Here is a 23,288-nt window from a genome sequence, read left to right as displayed (position 1 = left end):
TTCTCCTTTTCATTTTTCATATGGCTATGTTTAAATCCTGCCTTTTAACTTAGTATTACATCGTAAACATGTTTATAGATATCCTCTACTAAGCAACTCAGTCACTTTGCTTAGGTATTTACTGAGGCAAAAGGAAGGAATATGCCTACCTAAGTCCATGAAGAATTGTACTTGAATGTTTACAGCAGCTTTATTCATATTAGCAAAATTGTGGAAATACCCAAAAACCACCAACAGAAGAATGGATAAAAAAATTGTGACATACCCATATAATGGAATACTACTCGGCAACAAGAAGGAATAAACTATGATTTATTTTATAGTTTTATAAGCTTATTTTGATAAGCTTATAGATTTATAAGTATGCTGAATAAAAGATGCCAGACAAAAAGAGTATATGAAATTGTGGAAAACTCAAATTATGCTGACAGAAAACAGAAAATTAGTTGGTTAAAAATGAGAAAAGGTGGGAGATAAAGATTACAAAGATGCACGCGCAAGGAAGCTTTTTAATTATCCTGATTAGACTTATAGTTTCACAGGAATTTATATAACTCAAAACTCCTCAAATTGTACATTTTAAATATGTAGTTTATTCTAAGTCAATTAAATTTCAATAAAGATGTAAAAATTATATATCTTGGGGAAAAATCTTACTATAATAGTCCCATTGTGTCAGTTAATTTAACTATTCTGATTTGCTGTATGTTTAGATTCCTTCCAATATTTTGCTGGTATATACACAACAACATCGCAATGAACATCTTTGGTGAAAACTTTTAGGTATCATTTCCTTTCTCTTTAGAATCTACTAATGGTGAAATAATATTTCACTGAGCAAGAATGGCATAGGAAGATATCTGTAGTTCACTCCCTATTAGTGTAAATGTTCTTATGAGAGATAAGATAAGTGTATAGCAGATTCTCTAGCTACTTCTTCTTATGATTGTAATCACTGTTTTCTAGGTACCATCACCCGGGCTGCTAATAAAAATAATAACATAGAGGCATATGGGCAACAATTAGAGTTGTAGAACTAGGAGTAACAGGCAGGAGATCAATAGTGTTGGAAGTTTTAAGGTTCTTTAAGCATCTGACCCTATCAGGTTTCCAGAGACCTCATGAACTATCCCTGTTGTCTGTATGTGCTACTAGTCATCCTGTTCAATAGCCAACTGCTCTGTTCATCCCCTTACTTGTAGATTCTTGCTTCCTTTCCTTCTTAGTCAATGGTGGGTTTTTGTTTTGTTTGTTTTGTTTGTTTGTTCATTGTTTTCCTATTGAGAAAGTACAAAGTATCATGTGGACCTTTGAGTTATTTATTATTATTGAGTTCACTGTTCATTTATTCATACACTTCATGAAACATTTACTGAGCTTGAACTATATGTCAAATATTGGATTTGTATTAAGGGGAAAGCTATGAGTAATACATAATGCCTGTCTTCAAAATCTTACAGTATTTTTTGAGAAACCAGTACATAAATAATAAATTAGAATATTGGTGATTAGCAGAGCCAGAGGCATGTACCTTGGGGATCATATACATGTATCCCAGCCTGAAGCATTAGGTTAGACTCTGAAGGAAGTGGCATCCCAGCTGGCCAGTGGAAAAGGAAGATCCAGGTGAAGAAACATAGGGCAGAGAATGCTCAAGTAAATAGCAAGTATAAGATACCAAAAGGACAGAAAGGATGACAGCACTCCGTGGATATATGTTTGACTATGATGCTTGTCTGGGAGTGAATGGCCAGGGCTGCTTACTCAAGCTGCTGCCCTTTCTTTAGGCTGCCTTTCCAGAAGAGGTGGATGGCCTGAATCTAAAAAGGCTGGATTGATGAGATCAGGGTAGTAAGTCTAAGAGTGGTAAAGGCATTGTCAGCATGCCTGGGGCTAAGTCATTGAAAGGTTTGCCATTGACCTGATAGCTCAGGTTCCCACATTGGCTTACTACTTCTTGATTTACTTCATCAGTACTGGAACATTTCTTGTCTTTCAGTTCACAGAGCCTAACAAGCCACCTGATACCTCCTTTAAGGTATTTCTGGTTTGGATCACTATGTAGGACCTTTCATGACCTAATACTGGTGATAACCATACTGGTGAAAATTTGTTTCTTTGTTTTTCATGATTTTATGTATTTATTTATTAGAGAAAGAGAGAGGAGAGAGAGTACAAGCAGGGGCAGCAACAGAGGGAGAGGGAGAAGCAGGGTCCCTGCTGAGCAGGGATTCCTAACTCCTCTCCCCACCCCCCGCAGGGCCATCCCAGGACTCCAAGATCATTACCAAAGCTGAAGGAAGATGCTTAACCGACTGAGCCACCCAGGCTCCCCTGTTTGTTTTTTAATGTTTCCTTTAAATGAAAGACTCATAATTATCCAGAGCAAAAAAAAAAAAAAAAAAAGTACTGCTTAAATATTCCTTTAAGTATTTTTTTCTGATTACAAAAGTAATATATGCTCGATATAGAACAATAATTATTATTAATTGTAACTGTCTTAATATATTTATTACAGAAAAGTTGAAAAAATATAAAAGCATAAGGAAGAAAACACATATTATTGGCAATTTTCAAAGGCAGCACAGTAAAAAGTTTTTTCTTTCAGTATTATCTGTGTATCTTATATCTAAACTCCGGTGTATTTAATCAATGCCTCACTGGGATGACACTAATCAATGTCACTGAAATGACATTGGGTCATTTCCTGCCATTTTCTTTCTTTCTTTTTTCTTTTTTAAAGATTTTATTTATTTATTCATGAGAGACAAAGAGAGGTAGAGACATAGGCAGAAGGAGAAGCAGGCTCCATGCAGGGAGCCCAATGCGGGACTTGATCCCAGGACTCTGGATCACTACCTGAGCCAAAGGCAGACACTCAACCACTGAGCCACCCAGGTGCCCCCAGCTGTTTTCTTTTATAAAATTACTGCAGTGATTATTCTTACATACATATCTTTACATACAAGATTTAGTATGTCATAAATTTATAAAGGTATAATTGTTGGAGAAGGCAGGGAATCTGGTACCTTATTTGATTATTGACCAGATTACAGTTTTCATATATTTATATACATTATCTCATTTAATTCTCACCTCACCTGTGGCAGGGGTATATTGACCCACTCTGGAAATGGAGAAACTAAGTCTCGGGATAATTAGATGATTCTCCCAAGGTTACAGCCTGAGTTGGAGGTGAGACCTTCAGAATCTATCAAACACTAAAACTCGTGTTCTTCCATCTATACATGTCTTCTCACAAAAATCAGTGAGAATTATGGTGCTTCTTTTGTTTTTTGTTTGTTTGTTTTTTTCAGGAAAAAAGAATATGAAAAGGTCTTTTAATGTGGAGAAAGAGTGGTCTCTAAAGTTTTAGTTTCACCTCACATAAAGATACATGGGACCAGTATGCTTATGGAAGGTAGAGATGATTCCTAGTCAAACATAAAGAAGAATGCCTTTCATGTAATGGCATTCCTATTTTATTTTATATTTTATTTTATTTTATTTTATTTTATTTTATTTTATTTTATTTTATTTTATTTTTTATAGGAGTTCAATTTGCCAACATATAGCATAACACCCAGTGCTCATCCCAAGTGCCCCCTTCAGTGCCCGTCACCCAGTCACCCCCACCCCCCGCCCACCTCCCTTTCCACCACCCTTTGTTCATTTCCCAGAGTTAGGAGTCTTCATGTTCTGTCTCCCTTTCTGATATTTCCCACTCATTTTTTCTCCTTTCCCCTTTATTCCCTTTCACTATTTTTGTATATTCCCCAAATGAATGAGAGCATATAATGTTTGCCCTTCTCTGATTGACTTATTTCACTCAGCATAATACCCTCCAGTTCCATCCACGTCGAAGCAAATGGTGGGTATCTGTCGTTTCTAATGGCTGAGTAATATTCCATTGTATACACATGCTACAACTTCTTCATCCATTCATCTTTTGATGGACACCAAGGCTCCTTCCACAGTTTGGCTATTGTGGACATGGCTGCTATAAACATTGGGGTGCAGGTGTCCTGCTGTTTCACTGCATCTATATCTTTGGGGTAAATCCCCAGCAGTGCAATTGCTGGGTCATAGGGCAGATCTATTTTTAACTCTGAGGAACCTCCACACAGTTTTCCAGAGTGGCTGCACCAGTTCACATTCCCACCAACAGTGCAAGAGGGGTCCCCTTTCTCCACATCCTCTCCAACATTTGTGGTTTCCTGCCTTGTTAATTTTCCCCATTCTCACTGTTGTGAGGTGGTATCTCTTTGTGGTTTTGATTTGTATTTCCCTGATGGCCAGTGATGCGGAGCATTTTCGCATGTGCTTGTTGGCCGTGTCTATGTCTTCCTCTGTGAGATTTCTCTTCATGTCTTTTGCCCATTTCATGATGTAAGACAAGATTCCATAAAAATCCTAGAGGAGAACACAGGCAACACCCTTTTTGAACTTGGCCACAGTAACTTCTTGCAAGATACATCCATGAAGGCAAGAGAAACAAAAGCAAAAATGAACTATTGGGACTTCACCAAGATAAGAAGCTTTTGCACAGCAAAGGATACAGTCAACAAAACTAAAAGACAACCTACAGAATGGGAGAAGATATTTGCAAATGCCGTATCAGATAAAGTATCCAAGATCTATAAAGAACTGATTAAACTCAACAGCAAAGAAACAAACAATCCAATCATGACGCTTCTTTTGTAACCCTGAAACAAGATAGTATCTCTTTCTTAATAAACAGTAATAGCTAACAATTACTATGCAACAGTACTGTTCTGAGTACTTCATATGTGTTAACTCATTTAATCCTTCAAATCCAAAGAAATAGGGTCTGTTACTGTACCCAACCTATAGATGAAGAAACCTAAGTATAGAGAAATGAACTAAATTGCCAATGAACACTTAGCTCCTGGGCACGGAATACAGGATTCAAGTCAAACAGTCTGCTCTGGAGTCAGCATTCTAAACCACTCCAGTACATTGCCTCTCACAGACAATTGTCAAACTGTAGGTGTTGTCTTACTACATGTACTAACATCACATGTTAAAAGGCAGTCTAGGGATCAAGAAAACAGTGTTTTAGAACCCAACTACTTTTTTGAATCCAGGTTCTGCCATTTACTAGCTTTGTTAGCGTCTCTGAGTTCTTCACCCATAAAATGGATATAATAATAGTAAGCATCTTGTAGGGTTGTTAGAGGAATAAACATTTGTATAGTACTTAAAATATGTTTGGCCTATATTTATACTACTTGAGTTTTTGTTGAACAATTTGTAGTTTCTGAGTCTCTTCTTTTGATTCCTTCCTCATAAACCATGCTCTAGGAAACTGTGAACTCAATGGCAGCCTGAGGTGACCAGACACATCCATAATTTCTGGCTTTTCAAAAATGCCCTGCTCACTATTGCTGCCCCAGCAAAGATCTGGGCCCCAAGGCTTCATAGTATCTTGTGTTTCTGTGAGATCTGTTTTAAAGGGAAGAGTCAGCCTTGCCAACTTTCCAAATTTAGCCAAAACTGGGTCACCTAAAAAAGTAGTGCAATGTTCCCTCAAGTAACCTTTTGCTTATGTTAATTTTATATGAAGCATTCCTCTCCAAATCTTAGCACATTCTGAATTTCATGAGTCACTCTTCAGCATGAAAATGTGTGAAGAGTGCCTTTTCAGAACAGTTACCAGATGTGGCCAGCTTGCTTCTGCCTTTGGTCAAGTCTGTATCACTAGAGACTGGCACCAAAACTAAGAAACAAACAAACAATGCTCAGATATGGACATTTTTACTTTTGTCTTTCCTAGGTGCTCTGGTACAGACAGGAATTTGATTCTGGTCCTCTCTTTAAGGATGATACAGTTGTTTATTTTTACAGTCTCTAGAGAAATGTTTCTAAGGAACTGTCTTCAGTTCAGGGTCAGAGGTTGATTTTCTCAAGCCTAACTTGACACAGCCACATGAATCATTATCAGACACAGGGCCCTCCCCTGTCTCCTGACTGAAATAAAGGTGTGAGAGAGCCTGTCTTGTAGAGTCACATGAAGAGTTACTCTTCTCTCAGTGGACAAAAAAATGTGTGGGCTACCATGAAAGGAAGGCTGCTAACACTTTGAGAGGCCTTCACATAGGTCAGGCACCATAATTGAAATTTGGTGATCATATTTCAGCTTCTAGTCAACCTTAGGAGGTGATTGTCTCTTTCAGCAGATATGGGAACTGATGCTTACTAATAAACTTCAGTGAAAATAACTTGATGAAGGTCAGAACTAGGAAGGGGTAGAGTCCAGAATTTGAACTTAGATCTAACTGGCTCTGGAGTCCATGTATTCAACATTGTAGGAATTATCTCCTTAGAGGAATCATTTTAGAGAAAAAGTATATTGCAGTTAGTATATTAGAAATCCTGGCCAGGGTGAAATAAAGTCTAGTAGCATCACGTTCTTGAAGAAATGGTATTTCTTCCATCACCGTATAATCTTATTCATACCTTTTCTAACAAGCACATCATTATAGCCTGTTTTGGTTCAGTTTAACTGAGGTTATGCATCAAGAAGTTGAGTTTTATTTACCTCTATCAACTTGGCGGGGTGGAAAACATATGGGAACTTTAGAGACTCATAAAGCCCAGTTCTATTGGTATACCTGCTGCTGACTCTCAAATGGAAAAAGTAATACCTTTTTTGTGGGGTCAGCATAAAATATAGAGTAGTTGTATTTAGTCAGCTGGATTACAGTTCTAACTCAATACATCATAGTCTTTTCCCATTCACAGTGAGATAGCTGGGTGACTCATAAAAGGAGTTTATCTGGAGATACTAAGTACACATAGCATCATATTGTTTTAGGTGATTGAAGAAAATAAACACCAAAGGGTTGAATGTATAAGTGTCCTGCCCTTGATGCCCTTAGATCCTGGATATGGAGAAAGAATTAAAAAGTAGAAAAAACTTAGAGACAAATGCTTTAAAATACTACATTTTCAGTGAATAAAATGGGATTCATCAAAAGTAGAGACTGGTGCAGGTGAGGGCTCAAGGAAGGCCTGCTAGGGAGGTAGGGCTCAAATAAATCTGGGGGCAGGAGGTGAGGATCAGGGAAAGAAGTTACATAGGCAAAAGAAAGAACTTAAGCCATCAGTTTTTCCTGCAACTTCCCTCCTCACCTTTTTATTTCCTTGTTTCCTTAGCAAGACTGTAGAGATCATTTCCTTTTCCTCTCCACTCTCCTTCTATAGGACCAGTGTGACTGTTTTACTTGATTGTAGAGACAGAAGTATTGATATCCTTGTCATCTTTCCTAAAGGAGTTTAGGTAGTTCCCTTTATTCATCACCATTGCTATTAACTTACTAATCAAGGTAAAAAGATAATTTTCTTGCAGCTTTGCAATATACCCAATGTTTATAGTAGCAATGTTCACAGTAGCCACAATATACATATATGGAATATATGTGAAATGAAATATTACTCAGCCATCAAAAAGAATGAAATCTTGCCATTTGCAATGACATGGATGGAACTAGAGGTATTATGCTAAGTGAAATAAGTCAGAGAAAGACAAATACCATATGATTACACTCATATGTAGAATTTAAGAAGCAAAACAGTTGAACATAAGGGAAGGGAAGGAAAAATAAAATAAAAACAGAGAGGGAGGCAAACCATAAGAGACTCTTAACTCTAGGAAACAAACTGAGGGTTGCTGGAGGGGAGATGGGTGGGGGATGAGATAACTGGGTAATGGGGATTAAGGAGAGCCCTTGATGTAATGAGCACTGGGTGTTATATGCAACTGATAAATCCCTAAATTCTATCCCTGAAACTTATAATACACTATATATTAACCAAATTGAATTTAGTTAAAGAATGTTTATAAATGTTTTAAATAATATTTTTAAATGTACTTATTTAAAAGGGAATATGGTAATGAAGCTATTTAAGATAAGATCATCCATGCCTAATAGAGAACATTCGGAAGACATCGGAGAATATATAAAAAATATTTAATATCAACCCACCATATACAGAATATTATAATTTATATTTTGGAGTGTTTTCTGTAAGCTTTTATTTTCATATATATTATCTTCTGCTTATTTCTCATAATGATAATTACTTTATATACATTTCTATATTCATCATATAAAATTCTTAGAAGTATTAAATTGCACAGAGAGACCATTGTTTGCTTAACTATGACCTAGTATCATACATTGATATTATGCATAGTTTCCACTGCTAAAATAAAATCATGTTAAAAATGATCAGTTTTCATTTTTGGATTATTTCTAAAAAAAATGTACTCTAGGATGTAGAATATATAGAGTTAAGTTTTTAGTGGAGTTTTTTGTTGAAATATAATTAACATACTATATACTATTAGTTTCAAGTGTACCTCATAGTGATTCCATATTTTTATACTTTGTGAAAAGATCCCTGCAATAAGAGTAGTCATCATACAAAGCTATTACAATATTACTGACTATATTCCCTATGCTGTACATAACTCCCCATAACTTATTTTGTAGCTAGAAGTTTGTACCTCATAATCTCTTTCACCTATTTCATCCACTACCAACTCCCATCTCTGGTACCAATATTTTGTTCCCTATATCTATGAGTCTGTTTCTGTTTTGTTATGTGCAAGGTGTTTTATTTTGTTTTTTAAAATCCACACATTAAGTGAAATCATATGTATTTGTCTTTCTCTGTCTGATATATTTCACTTAGCATAATACCCCCTAGGTCCATCCATGTTGTTGCAAATGTCAAGATTTCACTCTTTTTTTATGACTGAGTAATATTCCAGTGTGTATGTGTGTATATGTGTATATATACACATATACATATACATATATATGTATGTCACTTCTGTATTTATTCATCTCTTGATGAACAGAGGTTGCTTCCGTATCTTGGCTATTGTAAATAATGCTGCCATAAACATAGCGATGCATATTTCTTTTGAAATTGGTGTTTTTGTTTTCTTTAGATAAGTATCCTGAAGTTGAATTCCTGGGTCATATGGTAGTTCTATTTTAATTTTTTGAGGAACCTCCATACTGTTTTCCATAGTGGCTGCATCAATTTACATTCCCACCAAAGTGCACGAGGGTTCCCTATTCTCTACATCCTTGCCAACAGTTGTGTTATTTTTTGTCTTTTTGAATAATAACCAATCTGACTAGTGTGACATGATATTTCATTGTAGTTTTGATTTACATATCCCTGATGGTAAGTGATGTTGAGCATTTTTTCAGTGCCTGTTGGCTATGTTTATGTCTTCTTTGGAAAAATATCTTTTCATATCCTTTGCCCATTTTTAATCAGTTGTTTTCATATTAAGTTGTATAAGTTCTTTATATACTTTGGATATTAATCCCTTATCAGGTGTATGATTATGATTTACAAATATCTTTACCTATTCAGTCAAGTTGCCTTTCTGCATTTTTGATGATTTCCTTCTCTGTGGAAAAGCTTTATAGTTTGATGTAAGCCCATTTGTTTACTTTAGCTTTTATTCCCCTTACCTGAAGAGACTGGTTCAAAAAATATTTCTAAGACTGATGACAAAGAGCTTACTGCCTAAGTTTTCTTAGAGGAGTTTTATGGTTTCAGGTCTCATTCAAGTCCTTAATTCATTTGATTTTGTTTTGTTTTGTTTTGTTTTTTTGTATAAGGTGTAAGATGATGGTTCAGTTTCTTATTTGTGTGTATATAACTGTCTAGTTTTCCCAGCTATTTATTAAAGAAAGTGCCTTTCCCTATTGTATATTCTTGCCTTCTTTGTGATAGATTAATCAATCATATATGAGCAACTTTACTTCTGGATTCTCCATTATATTCCATTGTTCTATGTCTTTGTTGCCAGTATCATACTATTTTGATTACTATAGCTGTAGTTCAAAATCAGGGAAGATGATACATATGGCTTTATTTTTCATTTTGATGTAGTTGTAAATGGTATTTTTATTTCATTTCTCTTTTTTGATAGCTCATTATTAGCATATAAAAATTCAACTGATTTCTGTATATTTCATATACTGTGACTTGACTGAATCTATTTATTAGTTCAAATAGTTTTCTTTGGTGAGTCTTTAGAATTTTCTATATATAATATCATGGCTTCTGCAAATAGTGAGTTTTATTTATTTATTTCCAATTTGGATGATATCTCTCTCTCTCTTTTCTTCCAGAGCTATGTCATGCAAAAGTACACTGAAAAATTTGACAAGAAAGAACATACTTGTCTTGTTGCTGATCTTAGAGGGGAAATTTTTTAGTTTCTTGCCATTGCTTATTATGTTATCTGTGGGTTCATCATATATGTTCTTTATTATGTTGAGGTCATTCCTTCCATATCTACTCTGTTGAGATGTTGTTTTGTATCATAAATGGTTGTTGAATTTTGTCAAATGGTTTTCTTCATCTATTGAGATTATTATATTATTTTTATTTTTTATTTTGTTAATGTAGTATAGAACATTGGCCATTTTGTATATGTTGAACCATCATTTCAAGTAAGCATCCTTGAAATAAATCCCACTTCATTGTGGTATGCAATCCTTTTAATATTGAATTGAATTCTCTTTGTTAATATTTTGTTGAGAATTTTTACACATATGCTCATCAGGGATATTGGCCTAAAGGGTTTCCGAGACAAGCAAAAATAAAAGAGGTCATTGCCACTAAATAACTTTACAATAAATCTTAAAGGGTCTTCTTTAAGCAGAAAAAAAAAAAAAGACCATAGCCAGAAATAAGAAAATATATGAAAGGAAAATTCTCATTGGTAAAGGCAAGTATATAATAAAGGCAGTGTATCAGCCACTTAAAAAGGTAGAGTGAGGGGTGCCTACATGGCTCAGTTTTTTAAATGATTGACTCTTGATTTTAGCTCAGGTCATGATCTCAGGGTCAAGAGACTGTGGCCCATGTCAGGCTTCATGCTGAGCATAGAGCGTGCTTAAGATTCTCTCCCTCTCCCCACCCCCACTTGTGTGCTCTCCTTCTCTCTCTCAAAAATAAATAAAATAATAAATAAAATAAAATAAAATAAAATAAAATGCTAATGTGGAGTTTAAAAGACAAAATTTGTATAATCAACTATAATAAATTCTTAAGGAATACATAAAATTAAAAAATATGGAAAATATGTCAAAAACCAGAATGTTGGAGTGATAGAATGAAAATATAATGCCTTTAGAATGTTTTCAAAGAAGCTATCAGCTTATATATATAATTTTAAGCTGATAGCTTCAAAATTTAAGCTGAATGCTGATATATATATATGCTATGAAAACCATAAACCAAAAACCTATAATAGATATGTGTACAAAAAAGAGAAAGAAACCTATACATAACAGCTAAAGAAAATCATCAAACCACAAAGAGACAAAGAGAAAAAGAAAAAAAATGAGAACCATAAAAATAACCAGAAAACAACAAATGGCAATAATTACATACTTATCAATAATAACTTTAAATGTCAATGAACTAAATGCTTCATTTAAAAGATATAGGGAGACTGGATGAATAAAATGACAACATACTGCCTACAAGGGACTCACCTCAGATTTAAGGATACACATGTATTGAAAGCAATAGAACAAATGAAAAGAAAAAGAAAGCTAGAATAGCAATACTGTATCTGACAATATAGTCTACAGCAAAGATTCCAACAACAGACAAAGAATGGCATTATGTAATGATAAAGTGGTTAATCCAAGAAGAAAATATAACATGTATATATATAACATGTATATTTATTTATGCTCCTAATATAAGAGCATCTAAATATGTAAAGCATATTTAGTAACAAACATAGTAACTTGTAACAAACATGAAGGAAGTAACAAACATGAAGGAAGTAACAAACATGAAGTAACAAACATGAAGGAAGAAATTGACAAGTAATACAATAATGGCATTTATTATAATGGGGACTTTATATACTCCACTTACATAAACAGATAGGTCATCCAAACACAAAATCAAGAGGAAACATTGACCTTAAATAGCACATTGGACCAAATGGACTTAATAGAAATATGCAGAACATTCCATCCCCAAACTGAAAAATACAATTTCTTTTCTAATGAGCATAGAATATTCTCTAGGATAAATCATATATTTAGCCACAAAACAAGTCTCATTAATTTGAGAAGATTGCAATCATATCAAGCATCTTTTCTGACCTCAACTATATGAAACTAGAAATCAATTGCTGGAAGAAAACTGGAAAAAAAGCCCAGAAACAAGTGGACACTAAATAACATGCTAATAAAAAACCAATGGAACAATGAAGAGATTGAAAATTAACCAGAAAATATCTTGAAACAAATGAAAATGATAACATAACTTTTCAAAATCTATAGGACACAGCAAAAGCAATTCTAAGAGGAAAGCTCATAACTATATCTCAAGAAACAAGAAAAAAATCAAACAATCTAACTTTATGCCTAAAGGAACTAGGAAAAGAAGAACAAGGCCCAAGGTTGGTGAAAGGAAGCAAATAATAAAAATTAGACAGAAAAATAATGAAATAGAGACTAAAAGAATGATAGAAAAGATCAGTGAGATTAGAACTGATAAAACCTCCTCTAGCCATACTGACCAAGAAAAAAGATGAGGGCCCAAATACATGAAATCATAAATGAAAGAGAAGTTGTAACTGACACCATAGAAATACAAAGGATCATAAGAGACTACTAGGAACAATTATATGCCAACAAATTAGAAAATCTAGAAAAATAGATAAATTCCTAGAAATACACAACCTTCTAGCACTGAGTCATTAAGAAATGGAAAATCTGAATGGACCAATTATAGTGAAATTGAATTAGTAATTGAAAACTACAAAACAAAAGTCTAGGACCAGATGGTTTTACAAGTGAATTCTATCAAACACTTAAAGAATATTTAAAGAATTCTTTCAAACATTTCTCATGAAGAAAGGCAAAATTTGAACTAGGATTTGGATGATGGGATTAGTAATCCCACAACATGAACAGAAGAACAAAAATGGGAAAGGAAAAAAAAAAAAAAGAATCAAAGATCACTGTGCAGACCTATTTGCAGAGAACTTAGAGGTCATACAAAGAAATTGTAGACCAGAAGTCATCTAGAAAGATAAATTGTTGTCAGAAGACCACAAATATTATATTAATAATTCCAAACACCATTTTAACAGTTTAGAGCTCTGTGATATTTTTCACAGGCAGTTATGCAGTGTTACAGATTGAATGTCATAAGGAGGTGCTTATATATAAATACTGATATCACTAACAAAGGAATACAAATTGAAATAATGCAAGGTCATTTTTGCCTATCAGAATAAGAGGGATGTTAAAAGATTAAGAATGGTCAATGCTGATAAGTGTATAAAAATAGGTAATATTAATCACGGATGTAAATTGCTCACAATTATAAGACTAAATTGGCATAAACTTTCTGAAAAACAATATGACAGTGTACTAATATTCATTACCCTTATACTTGGTAATTCCATTTCTAAAAATATATTTTAAGGTCACAACTGATCAATGCTCATAAGTGATGGTAGATAATAACTATAATAGTTTGTCTACTACTATATACCATAGATAACAACTGAAATTTTTCTTAATGGGATATCTTAAATAAATTTTATAATTGAACAAAATGCTAATAATTATGGTTTTCCAAAAGGATGAATTGGGTATTTGTACTAACCTAGAATGATGTTCATTATATGTTAAAAAAAAAGAGACCCGGAAGAATAACTTTGATCTTATTTATGTAAAAGCAAAAATTTCAAATGGAAAAAGATAATCAAAGAGGATATATACCAAATAGTTAATAGTGGTTATTATTTGAGAGTAGAAATGAAAAGCAATTTTGCTTTCACTTTAAATTCATCTACCTGTCTTATATGAAAGTATAAATAAAACTTTCAAGTATTTTGAAAAACTATTAAGAGATTATCAGATGTTGTCTTGGTTACAGGTTTGAGTATAAACTAAAGTAAATATAAAAAGCAAAGATGAAAGTCAATGTCCTCTGAGACAGTTTTCTGTATCATCCAGTGTTTAACTCTTCATTTCTCATCACATTATCCTATTTTTAGTAGGATATATATATATATATATATATATATATATATATGATATATATATAAGATATATATATAGTAGGATATATATATATATAAGATATATATATAAGATATATTGCTAAATATATATATATATATATATTTAGCAATATATCTTACCTTCTGGTTATTATTTTTTTAAACTATCTTGCTGCAATTGAAGACTTTGCTTATCTTATTCCATACTGTATCTTCAGAACTTAGAGCGTTGCCTGAATGACAGGCTCACATAAATGAGTTGAATGCCATTTGGACAGCTATTGTAAAAGTTTCTTTTTTTTTATAATTTTTTTAAAGATTCTATTTATTTATTTATTCATGAGACACACACACACACACACACACACACACACACAGAGGCAGAGACACAGGCAGAGGGAGAAACAGGCTCCATGGGGGAGCCCGACGTGGGACTCAATCCTGGGTCTCCAGGATCACGCCCTGGGCTGAAGGTGGCGCTAAACCGCTGAGCCACCCGGGCTGCCCAAAAGTTGCTTTTAAAATTTAAACGCCTTAATGACTTACAAAGCTCTACATAATTTAGTTCCTGCCAACCTCTGTAGCTTCATTATCCTATGGTCTCTACCTTCATCCCCTCCTCCAGTATCTGTACATATTGAACTTCTTTGAATTATCTTAATATACTCTTCTTTTTCATCTCTAGGCCTCTGTACATGTTATTCTTGCTTCTCAGAAAATTAACCAAGCTCTTGTTTCCCCTACTCCTGTTTATCCCTGTGGTATCAGAATAGTTTAAGCAGCATTACTTCTTGAGATCACAGCATCTGGAGTTAAATGTCAAATTAGTTATGTATTAATTTATGTTTGTTTAAATACTCTTATCTGTACAGTAGGAATAACAGCACCTCTCTGATCAGGTTGTTGTGAGTATAAATGAGTTAATACACGAAAAGTACTAAGGAGATTTCCTGCTGCCTAGCTGCAATTCATTACATGTTCTGGTGATGATGATAATGATGATGACCTTTGATGTGGTAGTCGTAGTAACAATGATGTCACTGTTTTGGAAACCTTTCCTAACTCAGTATGAATTAGATTCGATTCTTCTTTGCAAAAAAACTAATTATTGTATATAACTGCCCACGTGTTTACCTTTAGATCCTACTTATGTTCCATGAGATCAGAAGCTAAGGCCATTGAGTTCATCAGTGTACCCACAACACATAGCACAGTGTCTGGGAGATAATAGGTGCTTAATAAATGACTGTGTTGGATAATCTGGCATATAGCAATACCATTGAGCTAAGAAGTATTTTAAGAACTGCGAAGATAGATCTTGGCACTGGAGAAGAGTGAAAAAGAGAAAGAGTCAAGGATGATTCAGGTTTAGGGATTGGAGACTAAGAAAATGAAGCTATTAAGAGAAAGGATTAACATGAATGGCTTCCAGTTGACCCTTATGAATGATCTTTTATCTTTATTTATGCTTTCATAACTATCCAAAAGGGCTCTTGGATTTATTACATCCATTGACATTCAAAACTTTAATTATAGGCAATGCAGATGTATATTCCCTTCTACAGAGGAGTAAATTAAGGTTCAGACATAAGTGGCATGCTCTAAGTCATGTGTGAATAGAAGGAAAGTCATATTCCACATAGGGAAAATGTAATTAAATTTAAATTATTCATTAAGTAACATATACACAAGCTCTTCTATATACACAGCATTATGATCTGGGCATATTACGATGTAAATTATGTGACCCCTACCCTTAACAGCTCCATATTTATTGCTACAGACAGTTACATAAACAAGACAGACTGATAGACCTTCTAGAGGATTCAGATAATGTCCTCTGGTAGTACCATGAACAGAGCAATTAGTTCTCAGAAGACTTAAAAAGGAGTTCTTGGATGAGGTTATTTTTGACCTTGGCTTTTATGTTAGTCATTTTTCAGTATTTTATGTAATATATTTCTTTCAAAGATAGGCTAGACTTTGATACTAAATTAGAAAATTCTAATTTCACCAATGTACTCATAAAAGAGCATTATCTAATGCATGTCTACCAGTTAGCTTTGGGCTTTAGCGTTCTGTAAATTGTTTTGCACTTTTTCTTTTCGTCTTTTAATTTAACTCAGCAACAGAGTTCACAGTTGTGAAGAAACACTGAATGAATTAATGTTTGAGGTGACAATTGTCAGCATACTTTTAAGATTGTCTGCAGAGCTGATTACATGTTGAGGAAGCTGTCTTTTTAAAGCAAAATAAAAGATGGAACCCAAATGAGAATATTCTAAAGCCTCCAGGGTGATCACTATGTTTCCCCACTGCATCCTTAGAAGGACGTGAGAAAAAGTCAAATTACATCAGAATCTTGGTGATAATAGGAAAATAGATTATTTTAATATATGAAGAAGGGATCACTGGAATGTGGTCAAATAACTCAATTTAGGTTGAGAATAGAATCATAACCTTTATAAATTAAAAAGGATATTTAGTGATAATCTAATACAATCTCTTTCTTATTTGGAAACTGGTAGAAAGATTGGATTAAATTGAATTGCTTGGTTTTCCATTACTTAGTATGTTTCCATTACTTAATACGTTTATGAAATTGGAGTGATTTAATGTCGTTAAGTCTATTTTTTAACCAATAAAATGGGAAAATGGAGAAAATAATAGATTGGTGAGAGAATGAAATAAGATAATGCATGTAAAATACTTGTGGCCATGTTATTGTAGCCCATCTTACTCCACCACTTCTAGGAATGTATTAAGGTCAGATTGGTTACACTCTAAGCAACTTGCCATATGTGTTTGTTCCACCACTGTATTTCTAGTACCCCGCATAGTGCCTGACATCTGGTAGGCACTCAATAATTCTTCTTTGAATGAATGTATAAACCTGACTTTCTTCATCCCTTTGTTTTAACTGATGGACTCCTGAAAGTGTTTCAATTCTAGACATTTTATATCTAAGGTGCTCTTCATAGCATAATATAAAGAGGTGTTGAAACACTATGTTGTATACTTGTAACTAACATTGTGTGTCAACTACACTCAAGTTTAAAAAGCCTTAAATCTAAGCTGCTCTTCTAACAGAAGGTAAACTGAGACTCTAAGTATTAGAAAATTGGCTTATGGTCACAAAGATGAACACATTTAGAGTGGCAGATCCATTTGGGACTTGGGGTTTCTAACTAGAAACTAGTTTATTTTCTATTACAGACTTTTAAAGATATTAATAAATAACATGTTTTCCCAACATTTTAACTCTGTTCAAGTATACACATTCAAGAGAACTTAGAAAATACGATTGGATAATATATTTGTGTGTATATATATATATATATGTGTGTGTGTGTGTGTGTGTATGTGTATCTATATATATAGATGTATGTTTATGTATACATATATATGTATAACATGTAATTTATATAAATACTGTGAAAATTTAAGGATTATCTCTTGGCTCTTTCATTTAACATCATCATGAGTGATTATTTTGTGACTAAATATTCTTTAAAAACATTTTAATGGTTGGTTAGGGTTCAATTCTAGAGAGATACCAGATCTTGTCATTTCTTATTGCTGGATATTTAATTTCCAGCATTTTACTATCATAAATAATGCTCTCATACACCCTTATGCAAAATTATCTGTCTTGTCTTCTGATTATTTACCTAGAATGAATTGTTGAATATGAAATAATAGCTGGAGCAAAAGTCAGGTCCATTTTTAAAGCTCTCAGATCATAAATAGTAACACTGTATTTCTTTCCAGAGACTTTTACCCATTCCTTTCCCCAAAGCAATGTCTATGGTGCTTTTCTTGATGCCTTTATTATCAGAAAAAAATGTATCAATATTAAAGGACAGTTTCATCTTTTTCTCTCTTTTTTTCCCCCCAAAATTCTCTCAAGGGCACATCACTGCAGCTTCTAGAATAATATCAATGCCAAACATCATTCCTCATTATCTTTGCTTGAGAATACATGCTGATTACCTGTGTTCAATCTCCATAAAAATAACAGAGCAGAGACAGCTTCAATGTAGCTGTCTCATTACCTTGTACACAAAATCCAGGCATAATAAAAGGAGCAAAGGTCATATTCTAACTATCCAAATATAAAGATTCTCTATAGTAAGGATTTTTACCTTTTGTTAATTATATTGAGCTTTTATAGCAATCATCTAAGCATTTCTTAAACTCCTACTATATATCAAATTTTTAGGATAATGCTTTTCTTTCTTTTTTATTTCATATCATCCTTTAATTAATGATGGCAAGACCTTATTTCATTTTACAGATTTCTGGGATATATGAAGAATTTCCTTTTATTTGACAAATACCCAAAAATGCCTGACTAGGCCAGAAATAAAGATACTTAAAAGGTCTGATTTACTTTTATCAACTGTGAGATCTTGACATTAAACACTCACTATCATATGTGATAAGTTGCCTTATTTCATTCCTGAAGAATGGATTTCACAAAATAATAAACAAAGTATTTGTTCCAGTTGTGGCTTCATCACCAGCTTGTGTTAAAGAACAGTTATTTAACCTCAATAATTCTTAACTTATTAGTCTGCAGAAAATTGCAATTCTGCTGACCCCACATGATTGCTGAAAGAACAGCAAGAAGTCTAGTAAATAAATGTAAAAAAAAAAAAAAAAAACAAAACTGTAAGTGCAAATTAATAATAAATACTAAGGTTTCAGTTGAAATCTATTTTCCTAATAATGATGTGATGGTCAAGAACCCAGAAATGACCTATGGCTACACTGCATCTCAGCCTCCCTTCTCATGAGATTTCTAATTAAAAAAAATATACATAAGGCAAAGTGGATAAACTGATCTCAGAGTACCACCACTTCATAATGAATACTAATTTTTCAGTACATTTTTGCCTGCACAGCTCTGGTAAACACTGGGAAACCATTGTGGCACAAGCATGAAGATACAAAGTAGATATCCTACCCTTTCCCTTATGAAACTAAGATGTATGAATATGCCACTCAAAATCAGGTATGGAGCATTTAAAAGAAAAAGAGTGAGACCTAGATAAATCTACCCAGAGGGGCACTCCCTGCTCAGTCTGCACAGACAGAAAACTCAATAGCAAAAAAGAAGAGAATGGCCAAATATGGCCAGGGAAAGCCGATTCAACCTAGGTTGAATGTTCCACAACATGGAAGCAGAAGAGGGAACATTAATTACGAATGCTGACTCCTGAGTTTGTTTTTATAGGCCCTAGGGAAACATGGTTCAATGAGTGTTCTGAACTATGACCTATAAGATTATAACTAAATAAAGTTAGTGCAAATGTGGAATTCCTTACATACATTTATGTTTTGGTTAGACCTTATGGTACCACAAAGAAAATGGAAAAATGTTTTCAGAGTTTAGTGATGAATGAGATCAGATGAAATGGAAACAAGGTTGAATGTGACCAAGTAAATAACTATCAAAACACCAGTTAGTGTCAAACTTGGCTGCAAAATGGTGCCACTTTGGGGGCCTTAGAAATATGAAATTCTGGGCTCCATCTCCAGAGAGTCCGATTGAATTGATCTGCAATGCAGCTTGGGCATTGGGATTTTTTTAATGCTTTCCAGGTGATTGTAATGTGAAAGCAAAATTAAGGAACACTGGCTTAGAAGATGCAGAAATACTTTTCACCTAAAGAAGAATAAAACTTAGAAAACTAATAAATTAAGGACTAATTCCTTATAGGATCATTTTCTGCCTTCAGATTTAGTCTTCCATAAAGTTCCCTTCCATTCTATTTCTTCCAGTTCATTTGGAGCAAGGTTATACTTACATTCAATTATTCAGAAACGTATCTACACCATAGAATAGAAACAAAGTAATTTTTAATTTAAATTTGGAGGAGCAGAGGAGCACTGAATTTGGAGTAAAAGAACTTATAATCTATACCTGGTTCCTACAAGTTCTAGTGGTTGTTCCCGAGCAAGAGACTTAGCTCTTCCAGACTGCTAAGTACATGTCAGTTTGGACAGGATGATCTCTCTGGTATAGTGTGGCCCACCACAAGGCACACCCTCTGAAATCAGATACCAATCCCCAAACTCTAGCACAGGCAGTCCTCTTGCAATGTTGGACATTGTCACAAAATGTTCTAAGCTTCATTTGCATCATTTGTGGAAAGGCACAGTGATAGTTACATTGTTGGGACTCCATTAATATTAAGTGAAAACTATATATTGACTAAGTTTTAAGATTTGTTTTGTTGCTTATTATTTTTATAAAGATGCTTTCTAGCTCTGGAATTAAGTGAATCTAGGTCCTTCCCATATATCTTTTGCAAAAGGTGGTCCCACATTTATTTTAGCACCTTTATGTGGTCTAGCCTATTGTGGATTAATAATTTATCTATTAAAAGGCTAGCCATGATCTTCTAAGTTGACTTTATGGCCAACTAATTATTTGTCACAAATTTGGAAAACATGAATTTAGCTCTCCCCAAACGTGTTTCTCATTCATGCCACTACACTTCTAAAAGCAGAAGATATTTTCTGTTCAAATAATGTGACAGATGTATAATGAATTCACTTCTTGGAAACTCATGTGCAGTAATGTGATAAAATTCTCAAAAAATCCTCTGGTCACCCACCTCTTTATCTCAACTCCACATACGTTTATTGAAATCTTTGATTTCTTGTCTACCTTCCCACTTCACTATTCTTGGTGATTTCACTGTCTACATGGATAAACTTTTTAGTATTCTAGGCCCTCAGTTTCTTGACCTTTAAATCCTCAGTGACCTTTTCCTCGATGACATATGAGCCACTCACTCCTATGATAATATTTGGATTTGTCATCATGAACTGTTCTGAAATACTGATTTCAAGCATTAACTCTTCTACCATCACATTCTATCTTTCTAGCTTATTTACTCTGATAACTCCTATTGCCACAATTCATTGACTGCATAAAACTTCCAATCCTTGAAATCCCATCACTAACGATCCATTGATACATTCTTGAATTTGTTCTTGTCTTGCCTTGATTCTGTGATCCATTAGTATCATCACTTTCTTTACTCTTGGCCAAAGACGTTGCCCCATATATCACTAAGGAAATATCAATTAATTGGTTTTTGGGGAAAATTCCCATCTTTTCCCACAAACCACACCAGTTCTCTTATTTCTTTGCCTGCTTTCTGCTTCTCTTCTATCACATTGAAAGAGGTTTATCTATTTTTCTCATGGTCCTATACACTATGTTTGGAGTACCAGCCTCTCTTGCCTTCTCAAGAATTTTGTTATTTTTATATATTTTTAGTAGCTTTGACCATGGCTGAAGTAATGTTAAAAATCAAGGTAAATTGTATCAAAATATAAAAATAGTCTTTTATTTCTGATGAATTCAGATATCATCAGCAACTCTATATTACTGTTATTTTCATCTCTCAGAATGGCCTGCACATGCCATTACTGACATTCCACCAAGAGCAAGTTTCCAAAATCTCACATTGTTTTTGTTTTTATTTTCCACATTTTTCTGGGACTAGTCTTGTATTCCAGGCACCAACTTGTGTTTGCAGTTTTGAAATTATAAATAATTTTCATATTTATAGCCAAAAGTTTTCCTATGGTCTTGGAGTATGAGATTCAGACATATCTCTGTATTGCATGTAGAAAGTGTTAAAAATACATTTATTATGGAGCATTTCAAACATACTCAGAAGTAGAGAGACTAATCAATCCCCATTCTCACATTCTTATTTAATCTATATACTCCTCTTCACTTATTTGAATATCTGTTTAATAGAATAATTTGAATCATATGATTTTACCTGTAAATAGTTTAGCATGGTTTTCTAAAAGATAACTATTACTTTAATATAGCCAAAATAAAATTATTAAACTAAGCAAAATTAACAATGATGATAAATAATATCTAATGTTTAATCCATATTCAGTATTTCCAAGTCTCCTTTAATTGCTTTTTGACTAAATGTATATGTTTACTTTTACTGAAGTATAATTGACATATAATATATTTTTTACATAGAGCATATTAGTTTTAGGTGTACAACATAATGATTCTATATTTGAATACACTCCAAAAAAATTAACACAATAAGTCTAGTTTGCCCTAGTTTCCATATAAAGTTACATAGTATTGTAACACAATATTACTGACTATAGTTATTATGCTATATATTACATTCCCATGACTTATTTTGTTTATGACTGGAAGTTTGTATTTCTTGATCCTCTTCTTCCATTTCTCCCACCTCATAATCTCCCTCCCCTCTAACAACTTCCTGTTCTCTGCATCTATGAGTTTTGTTTTGTTTTACTTGTTTTTGATTTTTTAGATTTCACATATAAGTGAAATTAATTGGTATTTGTCTTTCTCTAACTTATTTCACTTAGCATAATACACTCGGAACCCATCCATATTATCACAAATGGCAAGATTTATCATTTTCTATGGCTGAGTTGCATTTTATATTTATATTGTCTTCTTTTAATCTGTCATTGGACAACTCTAGTTGATTCCATATCTTGGTGATTGTGAGTCATGCTGCAGTAAACATAGAGGTATATATATCTTTTCAAATGAGTGTTTTTATTTCCTTTGGATATATACTCAGAGTTGGAATTGCTGGATCATAGAGTAGTTTCATTTTTCTTTTCTTAAGTAATCTCCATACTGTTCTCCATAGCAGTTGTACCAATTTACATTCCTACCAAAAGTGCAGGGGAGTTCCTTGTTCTCTACATCCTTACCAACACTTGTTATTTCTCATATTTTTGATAATAACCACTCTGACAGATGTGAGGTGATAGCTCTTTGTGGTTTTGATTTGCATTTCCATGATGACAAGTGATGTTGAACATCTTTTCATATGTCTGTTGGCCATTTGTATGCCTTCTTTGGAAAAATGTCTCTTCAGATTCTCTGCCTATTTTTCAATCAGGTTTTTTGTTTTGTTTTGTTATTGAGTTGTATGAATTATTTATATTTTTGGACATGAACTCCTCGGCAGATATATAATTTGTATATCTTCTGTTCAGTAAGCTACCCTTTTATTTTGTTGATGTTACCCTTTACTCTTCAGAAGCTTTTTAGTTTTATGTAGTTCCATTTATTTACTTTTTATCCTCATATAATGTCTTTGTGTTTTATTACAGACTTTGTTTTTTAATAAAGATTTTA

At 33.5% G+C, this 23,288-nt stretch overlaps 1 protein-coding gene and 1 long non-coding RNA gene across 21 annotated transcripts in view; one reads left to right on the top strand and one right to left on the bottom strand.

Moving 5' to 3' along the window:
• LOC144295488 (uncharacterized) overlaps nucleotides 1-14,388 on the bottom strand; it is a 33,920-nt gene extending 19,532 nt beyond the window's left edge. For both annotated transcript variants that reach the window (XR_013362629.1, XR_013362628.1), the window contains exon 1: nucleotides 14,246-14,388. This is a non-coding gene — a long non-coding RNA (uncharacterized LOC144295488). The remainder of the gene's footprint in view (nucleotides 1-14,245) is intronic.
• The window catches only part of DLG2 (discs large MAGUK scaffold protein 2), a 1,979,996-nt gene that overhangs the window by 905,792 nt on the left and 1,050,916 nt on the right, over nucleotides 1-23,288 (top strand). The window lies entirely within an intron of this gene.

This window comes from Canis aureus, chromosome 23 (assembly GCF_053574225.1).
Source record: "Canis aureus isolate CA01 chromosome 23, VMU_Caureus_v.1.0, whole genome shotgun sequence".
Classification (NCBI taxonomy): domain Eukaryota; kingdom Metazoa; phylum Chordata; class Mammalia; order Carnivora; family Canidae; genus Canis; species Canis aureus.
Note: the sequence above shows the minus strand (reverse complement) of the source record. Positions and strands in the feature narration are given on the sequence as shown.